At 40.8% G+C, this 16,171-nt stretch overlaps 1 protein-coding gene across 2 annotated transcripts in view; it reads left to right on the forward strand.

The window, feature by feature from the left end:
• The first annotated feature begins 1,576 nt into the window (after positions 1 to 1,576).
• Positions 1,577 to 16,171, forward strand: part of LOC113008920 (BMP/retinoic acid-inducible neural-specific protein 3-like) — a 58,442-nt gene continuing 43,847 nt past the window's right edge. The window contains exon 1 of one of the 2 annotated variants that reach the window (XM_026146866.2): positions 1,577 to 4,099. The gene's annotated coding sequence lies outside the window, so the exon portion shown is untranslated. The remainder of the gene's footprint in view (positions 4,100 to 16,171) is intronic. The other variant, XM_026146865.2, reaches the window with a different exon arrangement.

Below are 16,171 nucleotides of genomic sequence, written 5' to 3' on the forward strand. Positions count from 1 at the left end.
GCTGATCAGGAAGTTTAACCTCCACGATCCCTGTCATGGTCCTGGGTCGTGCGACCCAGTGTTTTGTGTTTAGTCTATTTTGATGTTTATTGATTGTTTAGGTTCTTTAAGGTAGTCCAGTCCTTTTGTAGTTATGTTACCCTTGTATCAAGCCTCCCTTGCCCTTCGTGTGTTTATGTCTGTGTGTCTTGTATTGTCAAGTTCATGCTGTCGCGTCTGTCACCTCCCCCTGTACTACGTCTCCCCGGTTCATGTCCCATGTTTCCTGTTTTACTTTGAAGGCCTGCATTCACTGTCAGTGTATTCAGTCTCACTCCTCCTGTCCTGTCGTTAAGTTCATGTATATCAGCTGCGTTCCCATGTGTGGCCACTTCCCCTGATCATCCCTCATGTGTATTTAGTCTCTGTGTTTCTTACAGTCTGTGTCGCGTTGTCTGTGTTCCCACCCTCCATGTTTCCATGCCCGGTCTGTTGTATTCATAGCCTTACCTTGGTTCATTCCCAGTTTAGGTTTCTGTTTAGTTATTGCTTTTGAGCTGCCCTTATTCTTGTTTGTTTCTCTTGCGTTACCAGCCACAATAAAAGGCTCGCTTTTGTTTAAAGTTTACTCCCGTGTCACTCGTGTCCGCACCTGAGTCCTCCACGCACTCTCCACACGGTCTGTCACAGCGGACCGTGACAATCCCAGGAGCTCAAAAGATCGTGGTTATTCTGCCCAAGGTCGGCACCCCACCCACAAGCTTATCACCAGTAACAACTACGCAGCCAGAGGCCTTTAATATGAATGACAAATGAGCCTGATAGTGGGACAACGCTGTCATCTTTGTACTTGCAGCATACAGATGGATGCACGCACTTAAGGAAATGCTTACATTAGACGCATTTTTCTAACAAGTTGTCACATTTTGCAGCACCGGTCTGATCGGAATTGACAGTTGGGGATATAAAAAAAATCAGAGTCTGTGTCACGCTGAATCTGCCACAAATCTCTGCTGGGACGCGACATAAATCAACTTCAGAACCACGGACAGCTCCAGTACGGTACGGCATACTAAAAGGAGGCTGGAACGCACGGGGAAACTGGGTTAATTAGCACCACACCGAGGATACTGTGCCCACAGAATTCCACACCCCGATTGCTCCCACGGATTAATTTCTGCTGTTTCTGGGTAGATTCGGGTGCCGACAGAATTATGAGATGGGGAACGGCCCGGGCACCCCCCGCTCCCCCAACACACACACACAAACACACACACAGAGACACACACAGAATTGTATATGTTGCAGTCTCATCATCAGCGTTTATCAGTGCATGCAATATGAAATCTCTGCAGTGAAGTATTTAGCATTCACTTTTTTTTGTTCTTGATGTTTTAGGAATTATGGGCTGCTCTCTGAGAGGATTCAAATTGCATTTCAGATGTAATTCGGGCACAGTGCGCACGCTTTCCCACCAGCCTGCATGTTAATTATTTCTGCAAAGTAGTAAGAGCCAATAAAAAGGAAACGGAATCCGCCTCCCTGACCAATTCACATCCTGCACGCTCTGGCGCCGCTTTTGATCAATGCAATCTGAAATGAAATCAGGTGCCCAGGCAGCATACAGTTGAACAGCGCTGATCCCTGTTGCTATAATGTGTGCTGTCACAGTCATTATGAAAATGCCAGCATCTATTCATTCACTCAGTTGCTGTATCTCTGCTGCATGGTGATTTTTATTTTTATTTTATTTTATTTTGAAGCAGAGCCGCCTTTGCAGTGCCATTTAATGACTCATGGTTCATGCATAGGCATGCTCCACAAGACAAAACCAAAGAGGATTAGGCATTATGCTCAACACCTTCTCCTCCTCTAACTAATGTGACAGCTCAGACACATAAGGACTTAAACACTGACGTCCTCTCTAGAGGGGCTTTTTTCTGGAGTTTGCAGCCAAGCAGTTATGAGGGATATTCAATGACTTCCGATGCTCGTGTCTTTAGAAATAGCTGCAGCATTAAAACAAGTATATTGGGGCATAAAGTTAATGGCAGGAATGCCATTTCGAGCATTTTGCGAAAAGGGCTTTTCATCTGAAGTGAGCGGGGGGAGAAAGCCACGCATTATTATTCTCGCCACGTCGGCTACCTTAGTCTACCCTCCTTTGGCAGCTATTACAGAGGGCTACTTGTGTCTTAAACATGTGACTAAGTGAGAGAGGGGCACAGGGGAGAGCCGAAGCGCCCATGCCTGTTATCTGCTGAGCGCCTATACCTTCAGTTTCCACAGGATCTGCGCTCCTCCACACAGCGCTGCGGAGTAGGCGGGTCAAGTAGGTGGAACAAAAAAAAAAGAAAAAAGAAAAAAGAAAAACGGTGCCGGGGCGGAATTCACAACGGGATATTTAACAATCTTCGTGGGGTGGCAGGTAGCCGCATTCCGTCGCATCTGTCCGAGGCTGGACCCCGCCGCTTTCTGGTAACTGCGCTAAGACAGCTTTTAATCTCCTGAACGTTAGCTCCTCTGCGCTCCTGGAGTCTTTCTCCTCCTCCTCCTCCTCCTGCTCGTTTCTCCGATTGACTACATCTCCTGCTGGATGATTTCATTTTGTAAAGTCATTATCCCCAGAAAGGTCAGAGCCTCTGCTTCCAGGAACGTTGAATTAACTGTGGGATAAGCCGGTTGTCAACCCCAAGCGCACCCCCGACTGCTTTTCTCAAAGTTTCTCACTGGTGTAGAACCGACCGTCGGATTTGTCCGGAGCAGCTTTACCTCTTTTTTTCTCGGAGTGTTTTTCTTTCTTTTTTTTTTTTTGAGTGGTGTTTTTTTTCCCTCCGTGGAGTTGCAGTTGAACCCTGACAAACTGTGAAATGAGTTTCTCCACAATCTGGGCAGCTGAGAGCCACCGGGATTCGGCGAGAGCATGGGACACACTGAGTTAAACTTTCTCTGTCGTCCTAAACCGCGGTGAGTTCTTGCAATTTAGCTTAATTTGTCGAATTTGTGCGAGTATAAAGTAAAAGAAAAACCCCACGCTACCTGTGGATGTTCACCCTCAGCACCGTGTTTGACCCGAATAGCTCTTTGCATCTGCTGTGACTGTGACATCAGTGAATTTCTTTGTTGCTTGACCACAGTACACTGTGAAACTCTCACGCACAGACGCATACACACAGTCTCACCCCTGCATGCATGCACACAAACTCCCGAACTGTATCTGCTGGCACTTTCAGGAGAGCATACACAATATTACTTTTCATGCCTTGTCAGTTTATACATGAGCACAATCAGACTCATCTCCTCCTCCTCATTTCTCATTGCCTGTCTCCTCCACCCACACACCCCCCCTCCTTCACCCACACTGCCACTCTTTATCTGCCTTAACAACAAACATTTCTAATCTATATTCCTCAGGGGTGTATTGGCATTCGCTCCTGTGGAGGATCAGATCTCTTACACTGATGTGTGGACAGAGTACTGCTCGCCAAGCTCCCAGCTCTGCTCTCAGGCTGGAAGAGTGAAAAAAATAAATAGTCCCACTGATTTCATAATTATACATTGCACCCTCAAGCCTCACCCTCAAAAAAGGCACATGAGTCAAAGGCAGCCTTATGGGATCAGTGGAGGCTGCGATAATGAGCCAAATACCCTCCAAGAAAACAAATAACATTTAAAATGCTATCATAGTGGCCCGAGGGCATGCTGGCATAGGTGCTATTTGCAGTATTTTAAATGTAACTTCATGTGAAAACCCCCAACTGCAGTGGCAGGAAGGTTTGTTTTATTGCAAAGCTTCACGGTAGGAAAAAAAAAGTCAGTGAATCACTGCTGTAATTCTCATTGCCACTTGCCAGTGTTAGGCACAAGTGCCAAAGCCTCAGACTGTTTATAGGGCCACAACAGGGCCACTGTTCAGCAGTGTCCTCATCTATCCTGGGAGACTGGTGAACTCAACCGTGTCCAGGCCTGAAAGGCACACTGTCTCCTCCTATGAAAAGAGAGATTTCTCTCCTTGCATCGGTCATCTGAGCAACAAAAACGGAAGGAGCTCAAAACCTTGTCTGATTCTTTTTTTTCTCTACTTCACTGCTGCGATGCCAATCGAGGCTGTATATGGCATGTAAGTCTAATTTTCTGTGTTCGTGTCTGTTTGCTTGTCCGTCAGAGTGACGATGACAGGACCATCTGTCTGTGATTGACGTGTACTTGAGAGGAAACAAATCGAGCTTGAACAGAACTTTTACAGGGCAACTGTGACTGAGCAGGAAACCAGCTATAGGCTTTTTAGACTGAGGCTAACAGGAGGCACTACATGCCTGAGAGGGCTCCTTGTTCTTACAGTTTAGTGGTGGGCAGGAGGCAGCTTCATTTGAAGGTGTGATGGCTGAAGAAGGGCGGATGTGGTGGGAGGAAGTGGGGGAAAAAAGAGCAGAAAGCACAGGAAAAAGGACGAGAAAAGCTCTGCGCAGAACATTAAGTTAATGCAACGTAAAGTAGTTTTCTGTTGCTGACTTCAGGAGGATCGGTGGATGAGGTTTAGAGGGTGGTACCAAGTGTTCAGCTTAAGAAACCCTGTAATTGATCATAATTGTTATTTTTAGGGGGCAAATTACAGTTGGCATGATGACACAATGACATAAGGAAGTAAAGTCATAAGCTAAAGAAGAAACGAGAAGAAGAAGAAAAACAAGAAGATCACCCCATCTTGGTTTAGGTGGTATTTCGAGGGTCGAGTTTTGCCGGGATCTGCTCAACATCTTCAGCCCATTAATTTATGATAATGAGCAAACTGACAAAGTTTCACTTCAGACAGAGAAGAGCCGCTGCAAGGAGAAGAGGGAAAAGTGGGAGAGATGAGAAGATGAGAGAAAAGCTAAAGAGGAGAAAATCAAAAAGTTTCATTGAGGGATTTGAGGCTGACTTTGGCGCTAAAGTAGAATCTCTCAGATTAAGACCGACGGGGGCATTAAGCCAAAAATCTCTCTCTGAGGCAACTGGTAATTGAATGTTGAGTCTGAGCATATTCTGTAGAGGCGCACAAACGGATGGACACAGGGCTGCTTTGAGAGCAAAATTGTACCATATTGCACATAATTCTTTACAGATCAAGGACAGACTTCCTGTCATTAAAACAGGCAGGTGTCACGCTGTCACCCTGCCCATAAATATGCACTGACAGAGGTGGCTGAGCATGTGACTGGATGACACATGAGGGGGGTTGCTTTTCAAATTTTAACTAGCTTACCTGATCAGTAGTGGAAGAATCATGCAGTGAATTTCCATTTACAGATATTCACAGAGTCAGAGTTGCAGCAGAATACCAGAAGAAAAAAGAGCCCAGAGTAAATAGTGAGGGAGGAATGTGTGCCTTTAATTTAAGAGCAACCTTTGAGTCTGTGTGTACAAGGCCACCAGCAGAAGAGGCCTATTTGTGTTCTCCAGTGATTTATAGAAGCTTCCTCTCTGTATGTTCTTGGCCACTCAGTGATATGCAGCCATATAAATGCTAGAAAGTGAGAAGTTTACAGTCTGAGGAGCAATCATTAAGACAGCTTTCCCCCTGTTTGCTTTCAGCTGAACTTTTACGCACGGCACCTTATAATGATTTACAATATTCTCGCGGATTAATCCTCACAGAGTTTTACTCGTTAAAACCTCCAACCTGCTTCACACGCCATCGATTGAGCTAAACGATTGATCTCACGTTGCCTCCACAGACAGCCACCGCAAGGAAAAGACGTATGCAGATACTGTACGCTGCCGGAGAAACACTCAGAATTTTTTCTGCCTGTGCTAACATAATTATATTGATAGTCAACACTCGGAAATCAAAGTTTGCTGTGGATTGATTTGGAGGAGCTTGAAGTGTTGCGAGCTAACTTTCTTTGCATAGTGATGTGAAATGTTGATGTCAGTGTGTGAGCTGACTGGGCGCGCCGCTATTCATCTTTCATAATGAATTGTCGCTGTAGTAAATGAATGGTGCTGGGGGGGTGCTGTTTTTTGTTATCAGTTTATTGCTTCCTCCAGCCAAATTTTCCGTCCTGCGTTTGCGAGGAGAAGGATTTGTCGGACTGATCTATTTCCATGTTGGCCTAGAAGACGTCTGCTGTCGAGTCTCTCCGCCTTAATAAGCTACTGTCTCATTTTGTAAATAGTCACAGAAAGATTAAATTGGATTTTTTTTAATACAAAGACATAGAGTCTTATGTGGCACATGCCTATGCCTGTTAAACAGAACTACACACTGTTTCACTGTAAAGTCCCACCGTGCATTTGTGACAATAACACGGGCTGGGTTATTGGGTTATATGCTGCCTGGCTCCACTGTTGCACAGCTGCATTCATTTCATATGGAGAACAAAGAGTTTTTGTTTTTGCTGTATGACAGTAGCATCCACACTGAGCAAATGCATCATTAGTACACAGTATATTGCCTTCGCCATACTTAACTCTAATGCATTGTTTTTGGGGTCTAGTTGCTCCAGACCCTCGTAGAGGTAGGAGATACCAACCAAACAAACAAAAAACATTGTCTTTCAAAAAAAATCATCTTAATGTTTGCTGAGTTTTAGACATGTTGTTACAATTGCTGTTTAGCGAGATTTGATTTGAATAAATTCACCTGATTTCTTGTGTGTCACAGATCCATGACTTGCACGGTTACATGATCTGTTTTTTAAAATATATAAATTGCTTACTCTAGTAGCACCATTCCAAAATAAGTAAATATTTCTGCTTAAACATGCTCGTAATATGTTTAATCTTCAGTTCGAGGATCTATCCATATCAAAAACAACAAATAATTATCAACATTTATAGGATATATTGTACTTTTTTGTCACCTCATTTATGAAACCAGCTGTATATTAAACTATATACTCTTATTCTTCTGCTATATTGTTTTTATTATCATATATATTATAAATTTTAATCATGAAAATGTTTCCTGAGTGTCATGAATCTACATAAAAGAAGCATGGAAGTAAGTAAGATTAAACATGAGCCTGACTATGATGCTATTGTGTTTTGTTGATGATTAAAGTATCACAGGGTCACAATTTTGTCTCTATTTTGGTCTTGAAATGATACTAGTGTGCTGTAATACACAATTCAATCAAACAAACAGAAGTTTTAACATGTATTTGTCCTTCTGTATTGTTGAAAAATAAATGTTTCGTAAGCCACAGAAAAAGATTGGCTGAGTAAATGTCATTTTGTTTGCATGATTTGTTTGTTGCACTCCTTTTTACGTAAAATGATTGGAAAACACAACTATTACGTTGGAGCATTTGTCATAAATAAAGAAAGCAGCCTAGGTATGATAATCAGAGCCATTAATAGAGTAATTTAAAATAGAATGGGGCCATAAATCATCCCACTCTGTCATTTTATTTGCTAAAATAGCTTGGTTGCTTTAGAGTTAAAAATACATGAATATACAGTAGTATATATGATTATAGCAGCACCAGCCAGTTTAAATAGGAAATGTAAATAAGTTTCCATTTTTTCTATGAGTAGACCGGAATGTATTTGCATACAAAGAGGATTAGTAAAGATAAAGAAAACTGCAGAAAATCACAAAGTCTGATAGCTTTACAGGGATAAAATGAGTTTAAAAGAGCAGTTTAATGTAAAACATGAAATTAGGGCTCGTTGTCTTCTCTTATTAATTCAGATTTTAGTATCCGAGAGCATCCTGGTGGGTGTTTTTTTTTTTAAACATTCCATCATTAAATTGGATCACCAGCATCTTCAGAAGTCTCAGAAGTAAATTTGAGAGTCCACAGAAAAACACCTACACAACAGTTTGTACAGGGAAAAAAAGCACTCAGTCACACACCCACACTGCCTACACACTTCCACTGACCTTCCCCGCAGCAGCTTAGCGTTGCTATTCATGTATTATTGTTTTGGGTTTTCATGTCTAAAGTTTTTAAATGCATGTTTGTAGATCTGTAAATATGTGTGTTCATGGCTGGGCATGTAAGCACTTTGATAGTGACATTTTTATTTATTTATTTATTTATTTGTTTATTTATTTTTTGGTCTTTGATGTCTTTTTCCCAGGACACCATGGGAGCTGATCCTTTTTATTTGTTTGTAAGACAGCCGGATGAGTGCAACTGGCAGTCATATTATAATTTCACAAAGGCTGTGTTTTACCCGTGGCACTGGTATGAGAGGCATTGTTGACAGTTGTAGCGGGGAAGATAACTAGGTTAATTAGGGCCAAAAACCTCATTAGTCAGCACGGAGGGGAAGATGTAAAGTTTATCAGTTCCTGTTTCCCTACTTTGAGGATGGTTTCAGGGTTGGCTTGCAGACAAGTTACAAAGTGGATCCTGTTGAAGAAATTCTAATGAAATGTTTTAATCAAATCCTCCCCCCTGCAAAGCGCATGCCTCCCCTCCATCTATTTTTCTACTATTGTTTTCCTTCAAATGTGTTCAAATTGTGAGATATCACAAAAAGAGACTTGTTTCAATTTGCATATTTGCTGTGCCAAGAAAGTAGATCTGCTGTGTGTGTGTGTTCCAGACATGGATATGGGGACACTTTGTGAGAACACACATACATACATTTACACTTAAACACACACATACACACACAGCTCAGGCAGGTGACCATTACAGCTCTGGCATTCTTCAATAAGTGAGCAGATGTTCGGGGGCTGGAAGCTCAGTTCTGTCCCAATCTCCGACTAGAACGGCTGCTGAAATTCTCAAGAAAGATTAGGCTTGGGAGTTCCCTCGTCTCATCAAGCTTACTGTATCCTCCAAAAGACGGGGTGAGAGTCAAGATCCAACACTGCAGTCGGTAGCCAGCCCTATATCTCTGGAGGAAACATGTAATTTTGGCTGTTACACAAAGTTACTGGAAGAGCTGCAGCGCAGCCTGAAAGAAAAAAAAAATTGTGCAGACAGATACATCTATTCATCACAAATGGAGCAGATTGGTAGGCAAGGCGAAATAAATGAGCTGTTTAGAATATTCTGTTTAACAAAATCAATTGAGATATTAACTCAAAGTGGAACACTGCTAATTTTGTTAATTTAGCTCAAGAAGCCTGTGAATCAATCACCCGCTTTCAAAACGAGCAACGAATAATGTCGAGGATATCGGCAATCAGGCTTCTATGAAATCATTTCTTTGACCGAATGAGGAATTTGCAAACATTTTATTTCATCCCAGGGCTGCTAATCTGTGAGATTTTACAGCTGTACCATCTGAGGGCATTACAAATAATGGTTTTTATTGAATCTTTCAGTGTTTTCTGGGAAAAACGGGAAAAACAAAACAAAGAGAGCTGTCGTTTTCACGCAGATGCTCCAAATAGCTGGAGGAAATGCTGGCTCCGCACTGTGCACGTCATACCTTTAATGTAACCACCAGTAGTTCTTGTGATGAAAAATGCTTTGACTCAGTGTCTCATCTTTTCATTGACTTTTTTGCCTCAGGGAAGAACATTTTGAGAGATGACTAAGTTATGGACATGTGTTTCATTTTTGCTTGACTGGTGTTCTCGCAAAAATAAAAATAAAACAGCCAACCCTGCTTTCCAATCTGAAGTTATGTTCCGAGAAAAAACGGTAATTCTTTCATTGTGAAATGACTGCACGTCCCGCAGCGTGTCATTATTGCAGTTGAGATATGGCATTTAATAGTCCGATAAATGTAATATCTAACAGAAGTCCACAGTAATACACATGCAATTTAGAATGGATGATACACCTGCATTAGAAGTGTTAGGGACTGAAATCACTGATTTGAATCTGAAAATTCATTCAAAAGATTAAATGGCTCTACTTGTGTTGGGCTCTCAATATTTGTAAGTCACTAATTTATCGTTAGGAGCTCAAATTCTTGACCCACATTAAGGAAATAAAAATATCTAAACAGCAAATTAAATATTTGCTTTTTTGGGTATTTTAAAGAAAACCCTACGGCAATACTGGATGAGACCTGCAAGGGATTTTGTAGAGCTTTTTTTTCTGCCATCCAACTGCTATCAACTTAATGGCTAATAACGTCGTGGCTCAGACACGGCTGTATATGTGGAGACAGGAAGAGAGATTGAGAGACAGTTAGGGAGGAACAGAGAGAGAGACTGGGGAGTTTATTTCTCAATTCCACCATTAAGCAAAAGTAATGCATTAACATTATACACATTCCAGAGCACACAGAATCATATTTAGCCTCAGCAAGCCTGTCTTGGTTGATGGTATCAAATCATAAAAGTCTTCAGGTTCTTCCCTTTGTCATATTTCTTTTTTCCAAATTACCTTTAATACGCTTGATGAGATACAGCAGCAAACCCAACGGTTGTATCTTTAGCCTGAAAAGAAGAAAATAGTGTGGTCTTTTATATCACCGCCATATGCTGAAGGTTAAGGATTCTGATCATATAATTGCATTTTTGTTCATTTATAGGACACAAGGTTTTCTTTAGTGCTGCACATACAAGCACTTTTATAGATGTTGGCAGTCGATGTCAATAAGTACAATCTGTACCTTAGTGTGACTACCTGGATTTTAAGATTAAGAAAGAAAAAACTAGAAGGAAACCTGAGTTTTGAGATGATATTTTACAAATCCAGATGAGAAAATGTTGTCTGAAAGTATACTGCAGAAACTCTTTGCTCCTTTCAGACTTTATTGAGCACACACCATGTTGTCTGTGTTTTTATGTTCCTTCTACCTGCGTACTCCTCAACCGGTCGCAGCAGATGCCGACCCTTCCCTGAGCTTGCTTCTGCCAGATGCCCTTCCTTCCTGTTAAAAGGGAGTTCCTCCTCCCCCTTGTTGCCAGGTGCTTTCTCAGAGGGGATTATTGCAACATTGGGGTTCTCTGTGCAGCAGTGTAGGGTCTTTATCTTAGATTATCAAGTGCCTTAGAATGAATGTTTGAATGTTGTTGTGATCTAACTCTATATAAATGAAAATGAGGCGAAGGGAATTTTCTGTGATTGCAGAGAATGGTTTAAACCCCAAGAGATGAAATGTATTTGGAAATAACTTGACAAATGTTTTATTCAGAATTTGAATAAGATGAGAAAGATGTATCACAGAGTTACGCATCACTTTTTTCTTTTTTTTTTTGCTGTGCCATCGACGTACGTGGCCTTTAGGTCACGTAATGACAAGAAATTAAACCTTGCATATGATGAGAGTCATCAAAGATGACTTGTTAAGTATTTTTTCAGCTGAAATATTTGATGTTCAGCGGTGCTTACTGAATATAGCCTGCCATTATGATGAGCAGTGGGCGTAAAAATGTTGTAGTTTGATCCACTGTTGGCTGTGCTTCAGTGGAATGGCCATTTGTTTAACACCCTCCTCTCTCTATTGAAGTAGCAGGACAAAAAAAGGAAAGCATTTCCAAATGGATATTTCTTCCCCACAGAAATAAACAGGACCTTGTCATAGGTGTCATTTCAAAGATAAATTGCAATCTCTGAGTGTTCCCGCTGCTCAAAGAAACATTATGTTTCCTCTGCAAATGTCTTGGACAATTTTTTTTCTTTTACATGAAAAACAATCATGTGTCACATGACAAGGCTGAAGTGATTGTGCATGGGGGCACGTGCTGACTGTCCATTTCGTCAGAGAGCTGCTGGAAACCTTGAGAGCACAATGACAGGTGTTTACAAATCTAGGAAAAAAGGTTTATGGAATATTATGTTTTACTTTTTTCAGATTGTAAATTGAAATTATAATTACCTCAGTCCTCATAGAATAAGCCCAGCAGCCTTTTTTGAGACTTACAAAAAGATTATGAAAAGAGTGGAACAACAATAGTCACTTGATTGTTCACATAAACATGGATTTGCTATATGATGCCACATCTCGCCTCCTTTCAATATTGTTCTTGGTATTTGCCAATCCGGAGGACGCAACTCTTCATTAAATTCATGTGTGGGAAAATGTGGTCCCCCATCATTTGCACTCCCGTCACAATTCCGCTGAGAGGACCTCACATGAACAAACAGTGCTTTTATTTTATACAGAGGTTCCAAACAGCCTCGAGCTAACTGCTGGCCCACGTCGTGCAAAATCATATTGGAGTGGATCTGCTGGAGCTCCGGTTGCTTCCTTACTGCTTCACATGAAAATTCCTTCCATCTTCTATCTCCCATTTGTTTTGTTGTTTCTAGATTATACAGGGGACTCAAGGACGAGTGCTTTTAACACGGCTTCATGAAATGCACTGAGTGCACAAGTTGAATATTATAGCATAATCTAGAGGTAAAGTAAGAAAAAAAAAGAGAAAAGCATTTGTCTGAAAATAGCAAATGTCCGTATGTCATTAGCGATTTGATGCAAAGTTGGCTTTTAGAGGTAATTGAGGCAGATGAGGATGAGAGTGGGTTGTGTGAGGAAGGTGAGACAAAAGAAGTATGGTGGGGTGAAAAAGAGAGAAAGCGAGGCGAAGAGATTCGAGAGAGGCCCATGTTCTCCTGCATCAGCGTTTTGGACAGCTGCCTGTTAGATGATAGGATTAAAAAGTCTTTAAATGTGACCTCTGAGCTGTATTTTGATATTAACATGCCAGAAACTGCCCTCTGAGCAAGGTCACTTTATACACAACATGCACAATGTAAAGTAGAAAAAAACAAAGCATTTCATCTGTGTTATGAGAGGCTGGAGGTAGGTGTGGATTCATCTAACGGAGCTGCACTAGCAGCTTATTTTTGGGGCCATTTTACTGCAGCAGAGGCACACTGTCAGTACAAAGCAACTTGTTCTCAAACTTCACACTATAGGATAGTAACCCGTAACTTTGGTGTCAGATTTTTGACAAAACACACACAAAGCATAACTGCTCACTGTGTGGCAGCGTCTCTGCTGAAGGAATAGGGACGGAGAAAGAAAAGTGAAACGCTCAAGCTCAAACGGAGAGCGTGGCAGACGATAACAGAAATGCTGGGAAGACAGAGGTCTCTCTGTCACAGTCCAATAAACTATTCAGCGCTGCTGGAATGTGAGGAGAAATTGCTGAAGGAAACACTCACAGTTTAACTGCATCAACAACAAAGAAGTTGAAAGAGATACGGGGGAGGATTTGCCCTGTTTCAGCACCGGGTAACACCGTTCTCGGCCCTGTTTCATTAAAATTGTACCACGTTTCTGCCTACTGCATGTTATACAAGACCTTAAGGTAATGTGTACTTATCAAAACTGCAGACTTGTGGGTGTAGTCTTTGACCTGACCTGATCAGTTAGTTTTTCCATTTGATCAAGTCTTTCCCAGTTAGATTATCATAAAGATGATTTTTCAACAATCGGCAAAAAAAAATAATAATAAAAATGTTATGCAAATGATAAAGCAGTGGGCTGCTATGAGAGCAAATAATTTTTCCGATCCAGTTCATCAGGTTTCAGTGCAGGGTCACAGCTGGGCAAAGTTCACCTCAGTCTCATAAAGCGCTGTCTCCATCGGCTGTCCCTGCAGAGTTCTTCCCCTCCCACATCCAGCTTTTCATCGCCTCATCCAAGTCTGGCTTTCCCCTTTGTGTCTGTGGCTCTACAATGTAAAGCTGTAACATACATTAGCAGTACATCTTTTTCTTTCTGTTTGTCTGTCTTTTTTTGTAAAAGGTGGGATTTCAGGGGCTGGATGCATCCCAACTCCAGTCACTGAGTCAGATGTCCCACCCTTCAGCTGTTAACACCGAGGAACCCTGGCATGTTAGGAGGAGTCTAACAGACAGGGAGTCTGCTCTTTGCAGGTTTTAATAAACTTAAGGTCTATTCCCAGCGGTAGAATCAAAGACTTGACTGCTCCGGACTGCTCTGAAATGTGACTTTTTGACTCACCTCCCTGAAGTCTTGAGCTCACAGAAGATTTGAAAGTAAAATAACTCAAGACCCAAGTCAGGCTAGAGACTAATTTCTTCAATTTTGGCAATGTACTTTAAGCACCATGCAGCAGCTGTGAAAGAAAAATGTTCCACAAAATACTCGAACAGCTTGGATTATGACTCAGTTTAATACTTATAACCCAACTTGGACATTTGAGTTTAGATTTGAGACCTGCATTGGTGCAATTGAGACTTAACTGCCTGTTGGAGATCTGAATATACATGTCTTTTAAAAAACAACAACACATTTTGCATAGTTCAATGATGTCATGCAAAAACCAAATTGCATGTACAGGCATTAGCATGTGCTTTCTGTTAATTAAAAGCACACTAAACCATAAAGCTGGTTATACAGATGTTTACATAAACACAAGTGAGAATGGACACACACACCAGGGCTTGACAAACTGAGTCTGGGGAGTGCTGACAGCGATGTCAGACTGAAATCAATTTCCAAATTGCCAGCTCATCTCATCTCATTAAAATGACTAAATGAAAGTCCTCCTGCATGTTTAACTTTCAATAATTAACCCTGTAGATGAATATATCATCGTATTTGATAGCAATTTTGTTCTTTTTCTTTCTTCCCTTTACCCACCTCAAGCTGTGGTGTGTTCTTCCAGTGCTATCGCCTGCATTGTCTGAGAGCAGTGGGGGTTTTTTTAAACCTTCACACCCCCGGTCATATGGCTGACTTAACTTGACAGATTGTCATCACAATACTGTAATGGGACTGACCCCCCCACCCCCAATACCCCAACACACATACATGCACACACACTGCAGGGGAGATGATTGACAGAACTCAAAATGGTGATAGAGACTAATGCGAGCTCTGGACAACAGTCTGAACAGCAGGTAGTCTGATAAATCACAGCAGCCAAGACTTTTTATCTTAAAGTGTGTCTGTGCATGAAACTGCAGCTCTTAATAGATGTGTTGCGGTGTGACAGTAAAGTGTTCGAGTATGACGGGGATAGTTTTAAAAACAGCAGCAAAGCAATTATTCACCAAGTTAAAGAGATGAATTTATAATTAAAATCATGCCAGTTTAGACTTTTTTCTTCCTGGTGGAACTTCTACATCCGAATATTTCTGCAAATCACAGCACCAGGCTGCAGTAGAAGTGTGTAAAATTAGTAATCAAGTCTTTTCAGTTCAAATTATTTTCTTTTGGATGGAAATCCCAGCTCACATGGAGCAGTGAATGCGGCGAATTGTAACAAAAGTTAAATACACTTTTTTTGGGTGGGGGGCTAAATGGTTTTGTGTCTCTCTAAAGTAAGATGGATTCACAGCACTTTATTGCTAGAGATGGCACGATACCACTTTTTTTATGTCCGATACCAATACTGATATCATAAATTTGGATATTTGCAGATACCGATATGAATATGAATATGTATTTTTTAATGAATAAAACTGTTTTTTTTTAAAAATACATCTTGCTGCATTTTGTATAAGTTCACACTCGAGTTTTAAAACACAAAACACCAAAGATATTCTGTTATACCTGTAGGCAAAAAATACACTGCACCCAAAATATTACATAGTTCAGCAATACTGATCTATCTAATTTACTCAAACCTACACCATCCTCCCTATTCCGGTATTTTAAAGAGTACTTAGCAGAAATATTAAGCAACCTAAATAATAGGGCTGCCAACTCCCAGCAAAAAAAAAAAAAGGCAACCACCCCCCACCCTGTGATGCTTGATCAACGCAATCAACTTAAATTCAATGCATGTGTAAAAAAATCAATTATTTTTCTACAATAATTAAATAGATTCAACATCTTTCTTCGACAGAATTGCAGACTGCACAGATGGTACCTTCCCAAAGGAAAAAGTACTATAGCTTACTAGGGTATATTAGACTTAATAGTTACTATATACAGTAATGGATTTCTATACATTTTACATCCGATTAAAACTTTGGGTGTAAGATTAAGATAATTATTTATGAAAATCTAGACATTTTAAATGAGAATAAGAAAGAAAAGTATGTCTTTGTGCCCCCTTTTCCCTGTTAATGCCTGTTATAGCCCCCTGGCTAAACTTTGCTAGATCCGGCCCTGCACAGTTACCAGCTGTCAGCTACGTAGAAAAGGATCCTGGTGTAGAAAGTAATATTAAATAAATTTTAATTGTTGTTTCTGTTGTTTAGCTGCTGATTTCCTCTTTCTGGTGCAAAGTGGGCCAAAAACAAACAAGAGAGACGGCAGTCGCAACAGAAAAGCCGTTGTTAAGCTTAACATGGGATATATATATATATATATATATATATATATATATATATATATATATATATTTTTTTTTTTTTTTTTT

The sequence above is a fragment of the Astatotilapia calliptera genome, chromosome 17 (assembly GCF_964374335.1).
Source record: "Astatotilapia calliptera chromosome 17, fAstCal68.1, whole genome shotgun sequence".
NCBI classification, from domain to species: domain Eukaryota; kingdom Metazoa; phylum Chordata; class Actinopteri; order Cichliformes; family Cichlidae; genus Astatotilapia; species Astatotilapia calliptera.